Below are 20,093 nucleotides of genomic sequence, written 5' to 3' on the forward strand. Positions count from 1 at the left end.
ATTAAAATACCTCATTGTTAACAATATGTGAATCATGAAACATGAGCTCAAATTATCAAGAATGACATAATACCACCTCCAATGATACGGTAGAAAGATTTGCACTCCGGATAGCAAGAAGAAGAAAACTTGAGCTTCTTAGCAAAGACTATCGATGAACACTTTGAGAAGGAATTAAATCCTTGATGAATCCATCAAGTAGAACCTTCATGAAGAACTCCGGTAACAAAAGGATAACGAGAAAAAAGAGAAGTTGAAAAACACAAGGTGAAGCCTTGCGATGATTTAGATGGATCTCCGTGATAATTAGAGCTTGGAACTCCGGGAAAGAAAAGATAAAGCATCTCAAACTGAGAATATGATATGATGAACCACTCCGGAAAAAGGAATTAATCACTTGGATGGAACAAGAATAAGAATTATGTTATGCGTATCCTTCAACTATTTAATTGCTGACAAGCAACGGATTTGGCATACTACTTATTCTCGTAGAAAGGATTATGATAGATATAGCGCCAACTTGAGAAAGTCTTCAACAAGTCACCGGTAGGATAGAAAACAACGGAAGAATTTGTATGACAACCAAGGAAGAGATCTTGAGAGAACCACCGTAAGGGTTGAAAATGAAAGTAACAAAGGCACAATTCACTGGAAAGAATTGGAGAATGAATGAAGATACTTGAGGTAAAATAAATATATGAAAACGAAGAGATCATGAGCTGATTGGAGAAATACTTCAATGATGCACCGGTAAGATTTGGAGAACCATAGCTGAAAGCCGAGAATGAATAAATCTTAGATGATGGGATCCGGATGAACAAACTGAAAAGGCTCCTGAATTGTACCGGATAGGTGAAAAGAATTTTCATGATCAAACCAATTAAGAGAGGATGGCACGAAGCTAGAGTCATAAATCTTGAAGAGAAAGGAGCAAGATTTAGAGGAAAATCCCTTCTTCGGTCTTCTAAAATCTGAGAATGACGATGAGAAACACCACCATGAATTATTGAGGCACTCCGGAAGAATCCAAAAAAAACGAAGAGGTTGAACCAACGATGAAAAGAAATTGAAAGATCTTGGAGAAAAGCATTTGGCTGATGATAAATCATTCTTACGTCAAACTTCAAAAAGAAATTTGAGGATAGCTCCTGGAAAATAAGAAGAGTCAGGTAAGATCCTGGGAAAGACCTGTGGGTTAGGGCCCACTGAAAATAAACACCGTTGAAATGATTAAAGATAGATTGCACCGGTTGAATTACATGGCTCAAAAGAGATAACATCCTCGAAAGAGCTTGAATGAAAGCAGAGTGGAAACACGATTCTTCTAGGTATTATGAGCACTCCGGAACAATTGAATAGCGAGAAAAGAATGAACATGAGGAGCACCAGTATGAGAAGGCATTTGAAACAAGGGAAGGATATGATCAATAAAGCTTGAATTAGTTCCACCGGAGAAGAAAGAGAATGAATAATGATGAACTTGTAGAGCATCTTCATCAGAAACACCGGGTAAAACATGAAGGAAAAAAAGAATGGAGAGAATTCTCATGAATAAAAGGATACTTGATTAAGAGATCTGAGTCCTTGAAGAAAAGGGTTGGGAGGGCGGGAAAACAAAGTCAACTTGGGGACGGATGAAACGAACACCGTTGAGAAGAAGTGATAATTGATCTTGCGGAAATTGAAATGATCGGATCCACTTGAAGAGAAACACGCCGGTTGAGAAGAAATTGAAATGACAAACTCGATGATCGAGAAGGATTAGTATTCACATCGAAGTATGAGAACACCATTTGGGAAAGGTATGGAATCAACACTTGACTTCGAAGCAACCCGAATACCACAACTCAAAACAAAACAAAAGGATTGGCTTGCAGAATAAGCCGGAACAAACATATGATAGAGATTTCGTCCGAAGTTTTCGTGGTGGGGCCTACACGGGCTCGATCGTACAGCACCATCATGTACAAGGCAGTGCACATGACATACGAAGCGTCTCCGAGTCGGCATAGCCAAGGACTCTTTAAGACACAACGAGACCACTGTAAAACCGACCGTGAATAGGCGGACCACTAGACGTCGAACCCCAATTTCATATCATACATCTGTCGGAAAGATATCCTAAGAGCTACTTGAATTCCCACCTATGAAACTCCCGAACCTTTCCGGTTATGCAATCAGGTGTTCGGGATACAGGGGAAGCATAATATCTCACCCAAAACTAACAAAACCTACATCCAGCTGTATCCATCCTTCAACACATAACCAAGAAACCTTCGGAAATCATCTACCTCAACCTTCGAAAAGCATCCGTTATACAAGTTATGGCGATAATCCCGAACTCCCGCCCCAGTACTGGGTGGCGTCGAGGTTATCTCACCAACAACTGCATAAAAGAGATTTTCGATGTCAGCGAACTAAACTCAGGTATTCCAAAACTGCAACGATAAAATTATGACGACAACACCTCAGAGCTCAACTCCCCGGGACACTTCCACAAAACCCCTGACAGGAGGCACCAAGACAATGTTCTCATCATAAAACCATCGGAACGATTCCAAGATACCCGCGTGATCCTAAAATTTTTTTAGTGAAATTTGAGAAGAGAAGAGTCAAAACTCTACATCAGGATGCCTTACCAGAGCGATGAGGAGACTGGGAAGTAAAAAGAATTCCTAAACTCTCCGATATATAATTCCTAAATGACTCAAAACATTTTTTCTAGACTCAAGCTCGGCCGCTAAAGATGATCAAGCAATGGGGCTCCTAAGGTCGGGGAAGGCTCTGATACCAACTTGTAACGCCCTCGATGCGGCTATATCTCCCACGTGTCGAAGCACGACTTAGAGGCAAAACCGCATTGAAAGCAATGTCGCAAGTGAGGTAATCTTCACACAACCCATGTAATACATAAGGGAAAGATACATAGTTGGCTTACAATCGCCACTTCACACAATTACATGAATAAAGCATTACATCAACCAAATACAATCAAGGTCCGACTACGGAACCAAAATAAAAGAACCCCAAATGCGACAAAGGTCCCCGATCGACCCCAACTGGGCTCCACTACTGACCAACTAGAACGAAACAACACAAAGGAAAAGATCTTCAACGAGCTCCTCCTGAGCTTGGTTGCGTCATCTGCACGGACTCATCGGCACCTGCAAGCTGGTTTTGGAAGTATCTGTGAGCCACAGGGACTCAGCAATCTTGCACCCTCGCGATCAAAACTATTTAAGCTTATGGGTAAGGTAAAGGTATGAGGTGGAGCTGCAGCAAGCGACTAGCATATATGGTGGCTAACATACGCAAATGAGAGCGAGAAGAGAAGGCAAAGCACGTTCGAGAAAGTATGATCAAGAAGTGATCCTAAACACCCTACGTCAAGCATAACTCCAACACCGTGTTCACTTCCCGGAAACCGCCAGAAAGAGACCATCACGGTTACACACACAGTTGACTCATTTTAATTAAGTTAAGGTTCAAGTTATCTACAACCGGACATTAACAAATTCCCATCTACCCATAATCGCGGGCACGGCTTTTGAATGTTCAAATCCCTGCAGGGGTGTCCCAACTTAGCCCATCACAAGCTCTCACGGTCAACAAAGGAATAGACCTCCTCCCGAGACATTCCGATCAGACTCGGTATCCCGGTACAACAAGACATTTCGACAGGGTAAAACTAAACCAGCAACACCGCCCGAATGTGCCGACAAATCCCGATAGGAGCTGCACATATCTCTTTCTCAGGGCACACTCAGATGAGCCAGACGTCGGGTAGGCCAGCCCAGAGTTGCCCCTGGTAGCCCCGGACATCGCTCAGTTGGACCAACACTCAGAGGAGCACTGGCCCGGGGGGGGGTAAAATAATGATGACCCTCAGGAGCGCGACTCCCAAGGGAAAAGAAAAGGCTAGGTGGCAAATGGTAAAACCAATGTTGGGCATTGCTGGAAGAGCTTTACTTAAGGAGAACTGTCAAGGGGTTCCCATTATTACCCAACCGCGTAAGGAACGCAAAATCTGGGAACATAACACCGATATGACGGAAACTAGGGTGGCAAGAGTGGAACAAAACACCAGGCATAAGGCCGAGCCTTCCACCCTTTACCAAGTATATAGATGCATTAATTAAATAAGATATATTGTGATATCCCAACAAGTAACATGTTCCAACCAGGAACAACATCTCCATGTTCCAACAAGGAACAAACTTCAATCTTCACCTGCAACTAACAACTCTATAAGAGGGGCTGAGCAAAGCGGTAACATAGCCAAACAATGGTTTGCTAGGACAAGGTGGGTTAGAGGCTTGGTTCAACAATATGGGAGGCATGATAAGCAAGTGGTAGGTATCGCAGCATAGGCATAGCAAAAGAGCGAGCATCTAAGCAAGCAAAGATAGAAGTGATTTCGAGGGTATGGTCATCTTGCCTGAAATCCCGCAAGGAAGAAGAACGATTCCATGAAGATGACAAACGGATGTAGACGAACTGTTCCTCACAATCACGACGTTATCAGAACCAACCCGAAGAAGCAACACCGGAAAGAAGCAAACAACATAGTAAACAACCACCACATAGACATGGCATGATGCACAAACAATTATGATGCATGTCCGGTTTAAGGAGGCATGGCATGGCAAAGTGCACAAACAATCCTACAAATTAAGTGGAGCTCAATATGCAACGGGTTGCATATTGACGAAACACCACATTCAAGTTATTTTGTTCGATCTCGTTTATGTACCCAACAATATTAAATGTTGTCAAACATGGCAAGAGGGTGAAGCAAAGTAAAACTACCTAACTAGTCAAGGTTAAATGAGGCTGGAAGCAACAAACAACAAATCCGGAAACTCCTCATGTTCATATATTAGGTTCGGTACTGTTCTGCCCTAAACATTATTTTAGAGTTGTTAAACATGCAAGATGATGCCACCATGTTAAACTAGGCAAAATTCCATCCCAATTACATATAAAGTTTATTAAATTCGGAGTTGCGGTTATTTAGTTATGAATTAAAGCATTTTAACATGGCATAGGAGCAAATTTACACAAACAACATTTTAAACATTTTAAACATGGATGAAAATGACATATTATTAAACTAGACAAAATTCTGAGCAAGTTTCATATATAAATCATTTTAAACCGATGCACAGTTGTGAAGTTATTAAATGTATGAAGAACATGGACTTAACTGAAAAACTGTTTTACACTGGATATTAGACAAATTTGCTCAGGAAAAAAACGACATGGGCTGAATCTGTTGGGCGCTAGGCTGTCTCACCATGGGCTTCAACTCAACTAGTGGGGAGGAGACCGGGCATGCCATCTGGCTGAGGAGGCCCGCTGGGCCCTGGACGCGCTGGTCGCAGCCCAGGCGTGGGTCAACGCGCGGCGGTGCTCACTCCTGCTGCTCGATGCAGGAAAGCAAAGCACACAGCGGCAAAGGACTCGGCCACGGGCGGCGCGATGGAGGGAAGTTGGAGGACGGAGGGGAGCGGGGCTCGGTGCTGGCGTGAACGAAGACGACGGGCGGCGAGGAGGAGGTCCTGCGGGGTCGCTCCATGGGGCAGAAAGACTTGGTCCCGGCGACTATGGAGCTTCAGGTTCAGGAAGTCATGGCGTGGAGCCCCTCCTGCGAGGCAGGGGACGGCCGGAGGTCGGGGATGGACTAGTCCATCCATTCCCAGTCAGATTCCGGCGAAGGCTTGAGGTCCAGGAGCCAAGGCATCGGAGGGATCTCCTGAGGTCATCCATGTCAGAGAGGGAGAGAGGTTAGAGAGGAAGAAACTAAGGAAGGAAAGGAGAGAGGCAGGGCGCGGGGCTGGCTTGGAGGTCGAGGTCGGGCACGGCCGGCGCTCGACGGCGGCGGAAGGGTGGCTGCGCTCCAGCGGTGGTTGGCGCAAGGAGCAGCAGAGAGCTCGGGCGCGCTGGGATCCAGGAGATGGGGATTGTGGGCGAGGAGGTGGAGCTCGGGCTCCTGCGGGATTTGAGCGTCGGCGGTCGTTCACTCGAGATGGATCGATGGGATGGATGGATTGGATCTGGGTGTGGCTGATGGTTGGTGCAGGGGGAATGAGAGGATCCTGAGGTGGGAAATGAGTGCGGCGACGGCGGCTGGGAAGATCCCTAAAAATTAGGGTTGTCCAAAATGGACTAGGGATAGACTATATATATAGTAGGCGGGTTGACTTAGGGGTACATCGTCCCTCCGATCGCAATCGAACGATCGCGAATAAAATCGCTAGGAAGTCCAAATAAGAAAATGGTGACGTTTTGTAGACGTTTGGGGATGATCCGGATCCAACGGTGACGACTTCCCGGGTCGGGTCCGGGACAATTTCGGACGCCCATGAGGAGGGCGCGGGCTGACAAGAGAGTTTAGGTAGGGCCTGACGGTGAGTGGGTAGTGGGCTGTGCAGAAGGCCTCAGACTGAGAGAAGAGAAAAGAGAGAGAGACCCGACGACTGTTTCCGGAGACCGAAAACATCCGACGTTTGACCGACTATATTGTCGCTATAGTAAATCGTTTGGGCGTCAAACGATCTCCAAATGCGATGAAACTTGGCAGGCGGCCTACCTACAACATAACAACAATACATGCCAACTTTCAACCCATTCTGAGAACATTTTCCGGCCACTTATAAAATAATATTTCGGACGTGCCGCGGGCGCGTGCAAGTGTGTCTGGGCTCAGAATGGACAACGGACGGAACTAGGGTAACCCGGACGGATGCAAGTTTTGAAAACATGATGATGCAATGCACATGATGACATGGCAAGATGCAACACGCAAGCAAATGACAAGGCAACAACAACGAAACACCGGAAGACACCTAGCGCAGCGGTCTTGGGGCGTCACACGTGGCTAGGCTGTCCAGACTCCAGTGCACCCAGATTGTGGGGCCGCACGTCCGTTTGACTTCAAAACTCAAACTACCCGTGTATAATATTGGCTCGCAGCGAAGTGTAGTAATCCCTCCGTTCCGAATTACTTGTCGCAGGTATGGATGTATCTAGATGTATTTTAGTTCTAGATACATCCATTTCTGCGATGTATCTAGATAGTATACTATTTAAAAAAAAGGCCGTCGTGCGTTCGGCCCGGATCGAACCCACAAAACGAGGTATACACTCCCGCAACCACTAGTAGTACTCGTTGGATTACAATGCAACCTAGAATCACCTTTTGTCGCTAGTAGTACGTACATTGTTCCTTACAAGAAACCCCTAAGAGCATGGTTAATAGTATAGCCAGCTGCTGGCTATAAGCCAGTGCCATGTCATCTACAGCCCATCTTATAGCCAACATGTAGTAGTAGTTTATTTCTTATAGCCCACTGACTCACCTCTATTGTACTTGCTCTAATAATGCAAGAAACCACTAAAATGCCAAGAAACTACTACCACTTGCATACGTGGCAGACTTAAGATAAGACTACCTTATCAACCATTGTACTCCTCTTACCAACAAAAATCCTCGAGTGACCTCCTACCTCCCGCCCGTCCACCTAGTCATCCTCGACCATGGGACGTAGCTACCGCCGTCGGCAGAAGGCGAGGTCAAAACCGCCGGTGGTGCAGAGCCCATCTTGCGATAGCCCGGATGCCAGCTCCGTCTGGCGCTTGCGGCCGCTCGCGGCCGCTAGCTAGCCAAGATAGCTCCGTCCAGCTGCTTGCCTGCAAGGTTTGCTAGCTAGATTGGCACGGCAGCTTGGCGGCTTGCTCGCGCGCGCCGTGCTAAGGCCAGCCATTTGGCTCGAGCCAAGGCCAGCGCGGCGGCTTGCTCGCTCGTGAGTCACGCTCGGGCCAGCCTGCCAACCCGTGCGGAGGCCAGCGCGGCGTCCGGCCCGTCCGGCGGAGCGGCAGCCAACTCACTCATCACCGGCGCCACCGACGAACACGCATCAATACTATTTGAAGTAATGTTCAGGAAAATTAATGATTTGAGGGGGAATAACAGGATAGAAGGTCAGATGTGGGTCCCTCGTGTCAACGGTTAAACAAAATTTGTTGGTTTAAGCTGCCTTGTCAGCACAGACATGTGGGCCAACCCTGTCATAAATGGTTTAAAACGAACCTAATCGGTAGGAGTACTAGGTAGTTTTTGGCGTGGATTAAGAAATTTTGGGTATGTTTTTGCTATTTTTTGTACAATAGATTCCTCCTAGGGCTGGTTGAAAGTGGTAGTTTTTTGTTAAATACTCTACATATTGTAAGTAGGAGTGAAAGTTAAGCTTTGGAAGCCAATAAGCAAGGCTAGTTACATAGTGCATATGTGTACATGATTGAAAGTAAATATCAACCATGAGTGACTAATATCTTGATGGAAAACTTGAAACTATGGAATACTAGGAAAAGAAATGCATGGTTGGAAATTCTAGCAATGTTCATATCCGTTGCAACGAATCACAATTAGAATAATACTTATTCACAAACTTGGTACAAAACACTCTAATTTTGATATACATATGTCACTAGAGATATATTATGTTTCAATTAGAATATATTCCTTGGGCTATTTTGGTGAGGTCAGTGAGGGATGTGGTTGGTTTTAAGATACTAATTATGGGTTTTTCTGCAAATTGGTAGACAAGTGGGATGTTGGTGAGAAAAGGGAACAACTTACCTCACAAGCGTTAGATGTAGATCTAATGGTCAGAAACAACGGATGGCAGACACACCAGCATCACCAACTTAGTCTTGTGTAGGAGTACTAGCAAGATCCGTGCATTGCACGGAACATCAAGATACATTTTTTTTATAAAACACTTGCTGTGATTGACCCTTGCGGGAGTAATCCCATGTGTAAAAACTAATGATATCTCGAGAAATATGAGATAAGGTGAAGAGGAGTGGGATGTGGTGGTGGTTGGTGGTCGGACTGAGCGGAGGCATGGGGATTGACGATGCCGGCAGCGGCCACCAGGACAGTTTGTTCCAGAGGCTTCCTTTATTAATTGCTCAACAATGAGGTTTGTTGGAGATAAGGATGAACGAGGGAAGGCCTTGTCCGCAAATGTGGAGAGGGGTGTGGGTATCTTTTAGTTTAATTTCCATCCGTCAGATATAGATCGGACGGTCTATATTGCAAGATGGCACACGTACCATCATCACCAACCCGGTTTTTTATAAGAGAAGAAATATAAGTATGGAGATACAAACGTATTATCGATACTTGCTTCCGTAAACTAGCATCTACATTCTATTCAACGCCTCGACATGTGGGGCCTTAGCACAATGACTTCTCAACTATGTAAAACGAAGATTTTCCCGTCGCCGACAAGGAGGGGGTGATGGCGGCCCGCTTTTTGGCTTGCTCTAGTCCTAGTAGTCATACTAGGTGGTCTAAGCACGTGTAGAGTTATTCTTTTTCACGTCTTCTGTTCGTCGTACTTCCACTACTGTTCATGAATAGATGGTAAGTTATTCACGAGGAAACCCTTGTTGAGCGTGTTTGCGAGAGAGAGAGAAAGAGTGCGTGTGTGATATATTAGAGACTGAGGCAATGATAATAGATTCTTTGTGTCTATGTGTGTGGCGGATAGAGAGAGACATGTACACGGGATTTGTGTTGTGTAACGTGGAGACACATATACATAATTAGAGAGTGAGTGTGTGAGATACACATGCGGACATGAGGAGAGATGAGGATCCAGGTAAATGGGTGTTTGTGCATGTCTATGTGTGTTTGCGCACGCGTTTGTGTGTGAGAGGCAGAGAGTGTATGTGGAGTAGAGAGACCACTGATGATGTAAACCTAGTATAAGGGAAGGGGGATGGTGTGACATGTGTAGTAGCGAGATAGCACGGGTGCGGGCGGGGGAGCAGACTATTTGGAAGAGACATCGAGTGTGTGTGTGGGAGAGGGGTGTGAGAGCGAGAGAAAGAGAGAGCTAGCGATGGAGAGAGAGAGAGTGAGAGGAGGAGAGGGAGCGAGAGGGATCGTTTGTGTCCATAAATGGCGTATAGGTAGGGAGACAATGTTGATGTTGTCCAAAATTGGTCTATGAACGGAGACGCAAGGGAAGCAAGTCATCGTGTGTGTGATAGGGACTTCAAGAGAGATCTAGAATAGATGGTGTAGAGAACAATGTGCGAAATCGAGAATGATTATACATTAGGGAGCTATGCAAAGTGTCACGACATATATGTATACGGGGAAAGAGCTGGGGCGGGTCCGCATGTGGGAGAGATAGAAAGAGGAGAGTGGTGCACAAGGAGACAAAGTGTGCTTGTTTGCAGTGAGGGTGGTGTGGTCGCGGGGGGGGGGGGTTGACTTCACATAAAGAGTGAGGTGTCTATATTTGAGGGACTTTAGCGTAATTGAGATATTGTGCACTCATGGTTGGTCAATTTGTTTCATAGTTTGTACTATGAGATAACGATACTTTTGAACATGCGCGATATACTTTGATGTACCAGAATTACAAACCTAAGATTGGAATTTTGGAATTCGACTCCATCATTAGCTTTTGTAATTCATTTAAACGGAGGTACATTTTTAAGCCGGGATTTCGTGATTTCAAATTCATATATCAAACCTAGAGATATACACATACGGGCAGGTTCAAACTTTATAATCATTCACTTTATTCATACACATACACATTTTTTGCTTTTGTCATCATATTTAGGATAAACACATATGGAATTTCATTTGAATTGGACCATATGATGGTATTTGCTTGTAGTAGCTCAATGATCCATATTTGAATTGAATGGACAATCTAAGTTTCGAGTTGGAGACATTGATTTTCAAAACTTGCACATTTTTTTTGCGTGCAAAACAAACAAATTGTCGGCCATGATATCATAGTCGGCCGTACGAGAGCAGAATACTTATAATTTTAGGCGCCAAAATCTTTCAAACTTCTCGCTCACATCGAAATATCACGCGCCCGAAAGTTTAGCCCTGCGATATTCCTGTTTTACCCCTGCCACATGAACGAAAAAGGGCTGCTTGGTAACTCCATTGTTTTCCCCTCTTTGCCCCCAACATTCTTCCCTAGAGCCCCTCCCCGACCCCCCGCCAACCACAGCAAGCCGCCGAATCTAGTCCTCCACCGCAGCGGTGGACCTCACACCCCGCCGGATCTACCTTCCGCACCTTGGAACCCCCAACTACCAACTCACCACTTCACTGGAGCCGCTTCAGCAACTGGCTTGTCCACCGCTTCAGATCTCCTTGACCGCCATCATGGTCCATCGCACCGGATCTGCTTAACCGGCGCCCTCGTCCACCACAGCGCAGGCCCTTCACTGACTCCCTCGTTCGCTCCTTCGCTGGCCCTTCATACAAGCCCTCGTCCACGGCAACAGATCCGCCTCACCGAAAGCACTGTACAACGCGCCCGCTGAAGCCTTCGTCCACTGCACCAGACCCGCTCCACAGACGCCATATTCAACTCCACCGGCCCTGCTTTACCGACGCCGCAGCCTCATCAGGTTATTTCGATTTGTACTCCTTTCAATTTTTCTCTTTATCGTGCAACTGTTCACTTACCACAGATGAGGTTTCTTGTATGTGGACAGGCGCCGCAACCGTAGCACCGGAGCCGCTTCAGCGACGGCGACAGCCGGCCCAAACTCAACCGCAACACGAGCACCATCGACGATCCTTAGCTATCAAGTGTGACAACGATACCCATACGGCACCGAGAATCAGGTACTATTATCCAACGGCCGGCGCCTACGTTCACTTTTCTAGCATAAGCAGCGCATCTTTGAATTTCTTCAGGGCATCATTCAGTTTTTCATGAGATGCGTTATTCTGCTTGCACCTGTAGGGCCATACTTCTGGCAGTGAACATGTTACATGTGCTCAATTACATACTAGTGCACATATAGTTAATATGCTTTAGTTTTGTTCTGATGCCACCTGTTGGTTCCATCAGACTGCTTAATGTTCTCTATGCTTAATTACACATCGGCAAACTAGCATGTGTTTCCGCTGCTTTTTGTTCGTTTCACCCTACATTTTCTGATGCTAGCTATTACATCACTGCTCCGAGCCTCTGTTCATTACTTGTTTGTGTGCTCTTGATCTTCCCAAGTTGCATGACTAATTTGATGCTTCTATTAATTATGGAGCTGCCAACCCCATCAAGCAAAATATTTGTTCTTTTGGGGCTGGCACCTCGAACAAGCATAAAAATATAGGGAAGCAGATATACTCCCTCCGATTCTATTTACTCTGTGCATAACTCTTGACCCGCATACCAAGGAGGGCACTGATTTAATTTTTATGGACTAATTTGCCAATTAATTAGGGCAGAGGCAGATGGGGAGGGGCACAAAAGGAAACCAGTGCTAGGAATCGGCAACATGCAGACTAATACGAGAAAACTGAGAAAAAGTTATACGCAAAGTAAAAAGAATCGGAGGGAGTATTGTCGTGTATGCACACACCCTTCTTTCATTAGTTTAGATGAACCATTGATGATCAATTCGGACTAGTGCATGCGATTAAAATTAATTTTACCTAAATAGATGGTGCAGAATAAACTACAACAACTAGATTTGCAACCATGGGATGCTGACGATCTCTTCAAAGAACATTGCAACAGCACCTAGGCTTCACAGCAACATATGGTAAGCCAGTGTGTTTTAGTACATGTGAAATGTAATGCGAGTGGGCTGCTTTCTTGGCTTGTGCCCTCAACGTGTAATCCTACCGAATTACAAATTGTTCAGTTGTCTGCTTTGCTGTATTGCTTGATTCGAATGCTTATTTGTTGCTATGCTATACCTGAGTTTGCCAATATGTCAGCAGTGCCTGCTGTACTATCGTAAAGAAATGCATGCCTATTTCATTTGAGTCCTTCACTTTTCCTCTCAACTTCATCACAAGACTTTCTTCGTAGTTTATATGAGGCCACACTGTTAAGTGCTTTCTCAGATTATTTCAACTGCTTAGATGCCTTGGCAACTTAAATATAGCGGCTGTACACTCCCTTTCAACTAGGGATGTCAACTGGATCTGGTTTAATCCCGATTAAAGTCCACTAGTGGTATGATACTTCAAAAGAGTTTTTGCTTTTTTGAGGAAAATGAACTAGGGAGGTAGAAAAAACTAACTAGATGGGACTGGCGGATTTCGTTTATTTGCCACTTACATCCCTAGTTTCATCTTACCATTTTAATTTCTTTTCGGCTGATGCCGCTTCAAACCATTTAAATATAGTTTGCCATGCTTGGCAATAATTCGTCCGTCGTTTACCATGTAAGCTTACTGCCTGGATCATATGATAATTATCTCTTACTGATGTCTAGCGGAAACCTTTCAGGATGCCGTTCACACTAGGACACAATGTACAACCCCAGAATCTATTTGTGGAAGCAGTGCGCCATCCATGTTACCAGATGGTAGCAGTTCAGAGGCAACACCATTAAAGAGAAGTCTGAGCATAGATATTATAGTGCTTGAGGCCCTACTAGAGGCAGAAAGAGATGGTGTGGCTACCATGAATGAGGTAATATTTATCTTGAGGCTGGAAACTACGGAATTAGCGGCACGCATTATGCAAGCAACCCAAGAATTGGAGGAAGTAAGAATGCTGCATTTGAAGATGGAGGAGGTCCTGCTGTTTCTGCTATCTGAAGCCCAAGATAATCCCGGTTCTTCTTTAGATACCAGTTGAAATTTTCATTAGATTATTGTACTTGCATGTTGTGTCATGTCTTTGAATGGATTATGTTGCAAGACCCCCTGTGTTGTCCATGTGTTGTAATGATCCGAATTTTTTAGGCGAGGTAATCCTCAGTTCTTGTATGATTGACATAAGGTGAACTATTTTTGGTGTGAGCATATTGTATTGGATGAAATAACTGTTTGACCCAGAGTGTATCCAACCTACTAAATTCGAAGATCACGGCATTTCTAAATCATAATCATATATAAAGGTGGAATAAATCTTTGTTGTGGTTTTGAAGAAATAAATAACAAAACATATAATTATTTGTGGATATTCGTAATCGAATACAAATGGGATTTGAATTTAGTTTGCCAGGTCCCAGGGTAAACGTTAATGCTAATTCTCTCAAGTTTTGAACGAAGTGGCTAAACACCCACTATAATTTGTTGGTTGCCCGAAGCAAGTGTTTGCGAGATGGAAATTACTGTCTACCCCTGACACTTGACATCCTTATCGATAGGATTTACACTGCTGTCAATAGGGGTAGACTAGTAACTTCAATCAGACATGACACGACGGCCTCTGAGCCCATTCAGACACGGTGGGCACCAAACGTGGGCGGCAAAACACATTTGATTCAAGCTCGTCCAAAAGACATGTGTCTCTTCCTCCATTTCCCCATTCATACACGGTGGGCGGCAAAACAAACTCTCCTCGTCCGAAATCGATGTAGGCTTATATTTTAAATAGGGGCAGATGTGTAACTTCCATCAGACGTGACACAACCGCCCTACCTGTCAGCCCCGTTCATACACCGTGGGTGCCAACCGTGGGCGGCAAAACACCCTCTCCTCGCCCGAAATAGTTACCAGCAAATATTTGGGAGATGCGAGATTACCGTCCTATCCCCAACCAACGTGATGTCCAAAATTTTAAACGGGGGATAAGTTCGTAACTTTCCCCCATTACAGAGAAGCGCGTCCCAAAGTTTGAGATCCCCCCTCCCCTCCACTTCCCCATTCATACACCGTCGGCGGCATGACAATCTCCACACTGCGGCCAGCCTCCTCCGTCCACCACCCCATCCTCCACCTTGTCGGAGCCGCTACCCCTACCCCGTCGTCCACTGCAAGAGATGGCCGTCTCTCATCCACGGCGCTGGACCTGGATCCTTTCATCGCCTCCTCTCGCTTCATCGGCACCGTCGTCCACCTTGCCGTTGCCGCTCCTACGACTGCCTCGTCCATGGCAACAGGATATATCCCCTGACCCGGCCGTCTGCCGTCTAAAGTCTTCTTCCCCGCCGCCGACAGCCATCGCACCCGCAGCACCCTCAACGTATCAGCATAGGCCTACACGGCGTCGCAAGAGAGCTGGTACTCTTCCATATGTGCTTAAGTTATTGATCTCACCCAGAAAATAGATTGTAATGTTTTTACTGTACTTTTCTTGTCCGTACCAAATCATAGTGGCTAGTTGAAAGAAAACATTGGATGCGAAGTAGCTTTGTCTGGTTTGCACCTTTAGATCCGCCATGGCACGGGCAATATACTCGTAAAGCTTATGGTTTCCCCCTTTATATTCACTACCATCATCGTAGGTGCTTCGTGTCGTGCTAGCACTGCTCCTCAAGACCTCAACCCAAAGCTTACGTGTTGAAATACGAATCTGATATGATGCTAATATCACTAAAACAAAGAACGTTTAATTGGTCACCTAATGTTCCTATATTCGTTTCGAAAAGCATGTGCGCCACCCACTAGTCCAACTAGTTCCACTTTCCTGATTTTTCTCTTGATGCTTAGGGTTTTCCCCTTTTATATACTCTACTATGATCTGCGTAGGTGCTTTTTGTCGTACTAGCATTACTCCACCCTTGAAGCTAAACAACACAACACTCAAAATTCGAAAGCTTAGTTGTTCAAATATGATTGTGATATGATACTGATATTAGTTAACCAACACATTTAATTGGTTAGCTAAAGGTCCCACTTGAGTTTTCAAATGCATGTCGCGACATATAGAGAGACAACATAATTGCATTTCTTTGTCACTTGTTGACCGTACTTTCTTGTGCATACCAAATCTTAGTTGTTATTTCAAAGCAAACATCAGTTGGTAACTACCCTTTGCGCGGTTTGCAGCTTCAGATCTGCCATCCCACTGCCACGGTCAACACTGTACTCATCATCCTTATGTTTTCCCCATTTTATGATGACCACAATCAGCCTACGTGGTTCGTGTCGTAATAGCACTGCTCCACCCATCGAGCTAAACAAGCTTAGTTGTACAAATTCATATCTGATATTATTGCTGATATTAGTAAAACTGAGAGATGTTTAATTGGTTAGCTAAATGTTCCTACTTTAGTTTCGAAATGCATGTGAGCCACATATGGAGAGACCGGAAAGAATAGTATTTCTCTGTGCGCTCTGGTTCATCATGGGTGGCCAACCGACATTATACTAAAAGACTTGTAATATCTTCAATCTGCTTGCTCTTCTGCTCTTCTTTAAGATGATACTCTTCTCTTGTGGTCGACTGGTCAGGTCGAGTTGTTCTCCCTTAGTATATTTTCAATCTGTCAGGTCAGGTCGACTTGTTCTTCTTTACTATATGTTGAAGCTATCATCTGCAAAGTGTCATCACTTCTGGGGCTCTCATATTTTGAGTAGTAGGCCACATTATATTAATGCACACAAAAAATTACGCATGCATGGCATCTTTTAAAAGAATTGCAGAGATAGCACAAAGGGTTTTACAGGGAGGCAGTATTGGATTAGAATCACTTCTGCATTACAAAGAAAATCTCACTTGTTTTTATGTTTTCATGCATGTCAGATATTGAACGTTATCAAAATGAATATGAGAATGGGCGCACGAGAGGAATATTGCGGAACGATCCACTGGATATCAAACTTGGCATGGGGGAGGATGGCCTATCTTATTCACCCATCAAGGTGCTTGCTCTAACGTTGCAAAGTTGTATTGGTCACACATATTTTGCATCTGACCTCTTGCATTACTTCTACTTTGTTACACCATCTACTTAGTTTAAGCATCATATATGAGTATATGCCATACCTATCTATTTTCCGTACCTATTCCATGTGTCGTCACACTATGATTTTCCAGTCAGATGTTGTTCTTTCGTAATAGGTGTCCAAAAGGAAGAGGGTGAGTGCAGGTTGTCAAGGAGTACAAACTAGGTATTTGGAAAAGGTAGTGATACCTGTTAAATCAGATAGATCAGCAGCCACAGAAAACACAAGCCCAACTGTACCACACTTTACCCCTACTCGAGTGGCCAAACCCCTACTAGAACTGCTGGTAGCCCAGCGTCAGGTACTGTCTATGATATCAATTCAAAATTTGAACTCCTAAATTTCTGCTTGTGCCTTACCTTCTCTCTTGTATGAAAACTAATTTCAGATGAATCTTCTTGCTCAAAGAATCATACGATCTCAAAACAATAGTGGGCTCTGCATTGCTCTTGTCAGTACCTCTCTCCCTTTTGCCTTGTGACGTTGTACTTAATTAATTGCTATTTGATTATGTATCATCAGTCTGCACCTGAGCTTCGTTATCCTCTGTTTCTTCCAATATTATTTGATCTATATTTACTCTTTGCAAAATGTAGAATAATGGCAACGCTTATAAAGAATTTTCTTTGGGGAATTTATTGAATTATCCTTCCATCACCATGGAGAAGGGCTTTGTCCAGCCCGTGTTAACATGTAATGTAAGTACATCCTTCTCAAGCCTTCAAATTTTGTTCTAGTATAGATTAGGATAGGCATCATTTCCTCCACTTCTGTTTGCTTGGCTGTTTACATCTGATTGGATGTTTGCAACAACTACCAGTTTAAAATTGTAGTTGTAAAAACATGTTCCTTATGCAGAACAGATCCATTTATTTGCTTATATAATTGTTAAACCTGTTACGTGTCTCCTTGTTTCTCTTTCAGACTCGTATCTCTTACACCAGGCAGAACTTTAGGGAAGATAGTGAGCCAAACCATTTTGAGGACAGCGAGATGACCCCAAGGTCCTATCTTGATGAAGACAGTGAGTTGAAGCTACTCACCAGCAGGTGTGAGACAACCTCTGTGAAGTCGCTGCCTCAATCAGTTCGACTTCTTCAGTCTCAACTTAAAGCGGAAAGGCTTGCTTCAGCTCAGCTTCGACTTGAAGTCAAAGATGCAATGAAGATGTCAGAGGACTGCCGTGCGCACCATCATGCCTTAAATCTAGTGTTGATGCATCTATCGTTGACACAACTGAGGTCTACTCAGCTTTCAGTTGTCTGTGGGGGCCCGACCTGGCCAGGCCTAGTGCCTTCTGAAGTGCTCTCAGTTTTGTATATTCCTTTGTCAGCCCGTTTATTTGCATTGGTGGCGAACTTTGATACCCGGTGGATGTAATATGTGTGATAGCCGTGATAGCCTAGTGTAAGTTGCTTGCCTATTTATTTCCTTGTTGTCTTGTTTATTTGTTTGCTTCTAGTCATTGCAGTTCTTTATCCGTGGTTTGCTAGTGGTTGCATTAACCTATTTTTTAAAACTAGGCCACAATAACCATGGGCTAATATTTACTATAGAGACACTGGGCCTCCTACGGGCCGTAGAAACAGTGGGCCTTCAACGGGCCATAGAAACAATGGGCCTTCTACGGGCCGTAGAAACAATGGGCCTTCTATGGGCCGAATCATCAATGGGCCTTATATGGGCAGTATGATCGATGGCCAAACATGGGCCAATAACAGGCCGCATTATGGCTGTAAATGGGCTAGAGTTGGAATCGTCCGTTCATGGGCCGACCATAACGGGCCATCGTTAATAGGCCGTATTTGATGACGCTATGAAAACGGCCCAACGTATTAACGGACCACAAACGGGCCGACTGTAACCACGGGCTGAATTTGGCCCACAAGCAGAAAATGACAGTAACGGGCCGTAAGTAAACGAATGCGGGAAATGAGCCCAAGAATAAATGGGCTCTGAGAAGGCCGAAAGATAACATGGGCTGGAAACGGCCCAACGGAATAACGGGCCGTTAATGGGTATAAAGTGATACACTGTTCATCACGGGCCAGTTTCACCCCGGGCCATTAATGGTTGTAAAGTGATACACTGTTCATTACGGGCCAGTTTCACCACGGGCCATTAGTAGGCCAAGAGTTACATAGGGCCTCATATGGGCCGAAAGACGTCATGGGCCATACATGGGCCAGAAGTGAAAATGGGCTGGAATCATATTGGATGGCCCAGATGACGCTACTGGGCCTAATTCGGATAGGGCATAACGGGCCTTGGTTAGCTAGCTGTAAATGGGCTATATTCGAACATGCCGTTAATAGGCTTTCCATGGGCCGGCCCGCCAGCATTTGACGAAGTCAAACGGGCCGGCCTTTACACAGGAATGGGCCTTTGTTGGGCCGTGCCACGTGTCGACGTATCATAGGTGCCTATCTGACCCACTGACGAGCTGACACGTGTTTTTTCTGGCCAATAAGAATTTTACACATGGAAATTTCCCATTGGTCGGGGCTGTTAATGGGTTATCGGATCCAAAACCCGACCCGATAGCTTAATGGCGTTCCGTTACGGTGGATGCCACGTGTCAGTCACCCTTGATGAAAGCACTTCTGTGACGCGCGATTTATCGTCATGGAAGTGGACACTTCCGTGATGATAATTTTGGTAATGTCATGGAACACTTCTACGACAGCACATGTATGACTATCTTGATTCTATCATAAATTTGTCATGGATGTACATGCATGACAAAAAAGCGACCTATTGTGACAAACACGTATCATCAGGAAGTGTATTTTTTTTGTAGTGCAAGTTCTTTCAAATTATTTTCATCATTGGTTCAACCTTTCTATTTTTTCATTTTAGAGTGTCTCAACAATTCTTGATGGTGATTCTCGTCGTCATTCTTGGATTTTGAAGACCGAAGAAGAGTTTCTCTTCAATCATATCTGTTCTCGTGAAGATTCATGGTTCTAGCTTGATGCCATCCTCTCATAATTGTTTTCGATTGTGAGAATTATTTCCACCCATCTGGAGCAATTAAGGAGTTTTTTAAGTTTGATTCTCTGGAGCCATCATCTCAGAATTATTCATTCCAACTTACAGCTCTCGTTCTCCAAATCTTACCGGTGCATCATTCAAATTTCTCTAATCAGCTCACGATCTCTTCGTTCTCATGTATCCAAATCCCCTCAAGTATCTTCATTCGTTTTCCAATTCTTCCCGGTGAATTGTGCCTTTCCTATTTTCTTTTGAATTCCTACCGGTAGTTCGTTGAAGACCTTCTCAAGTTGGTGAAGGATACGAGAATAAGCAGTATGTGAAATACGTTGATTTTCATCAATTTAAATTGGTGAAGGATACGCATAACATAATTCTTATTCTTGTTTCATCCAAGTGATGGATT

Source organism: Triticum urartu, chromosome 6A, assembly GCF_056163025.1.
Source record: "Triticum urartu cultivar PI428250 chromosome 6A, HENAU_Tu73, whole genome shotgun sequence".
Lineage (NCBI taxonomy): Eukaryota > Viridiplantae > Streptophyta > Magnoliopsida > Poales > Poaceae > Triticum > Triticum urartu.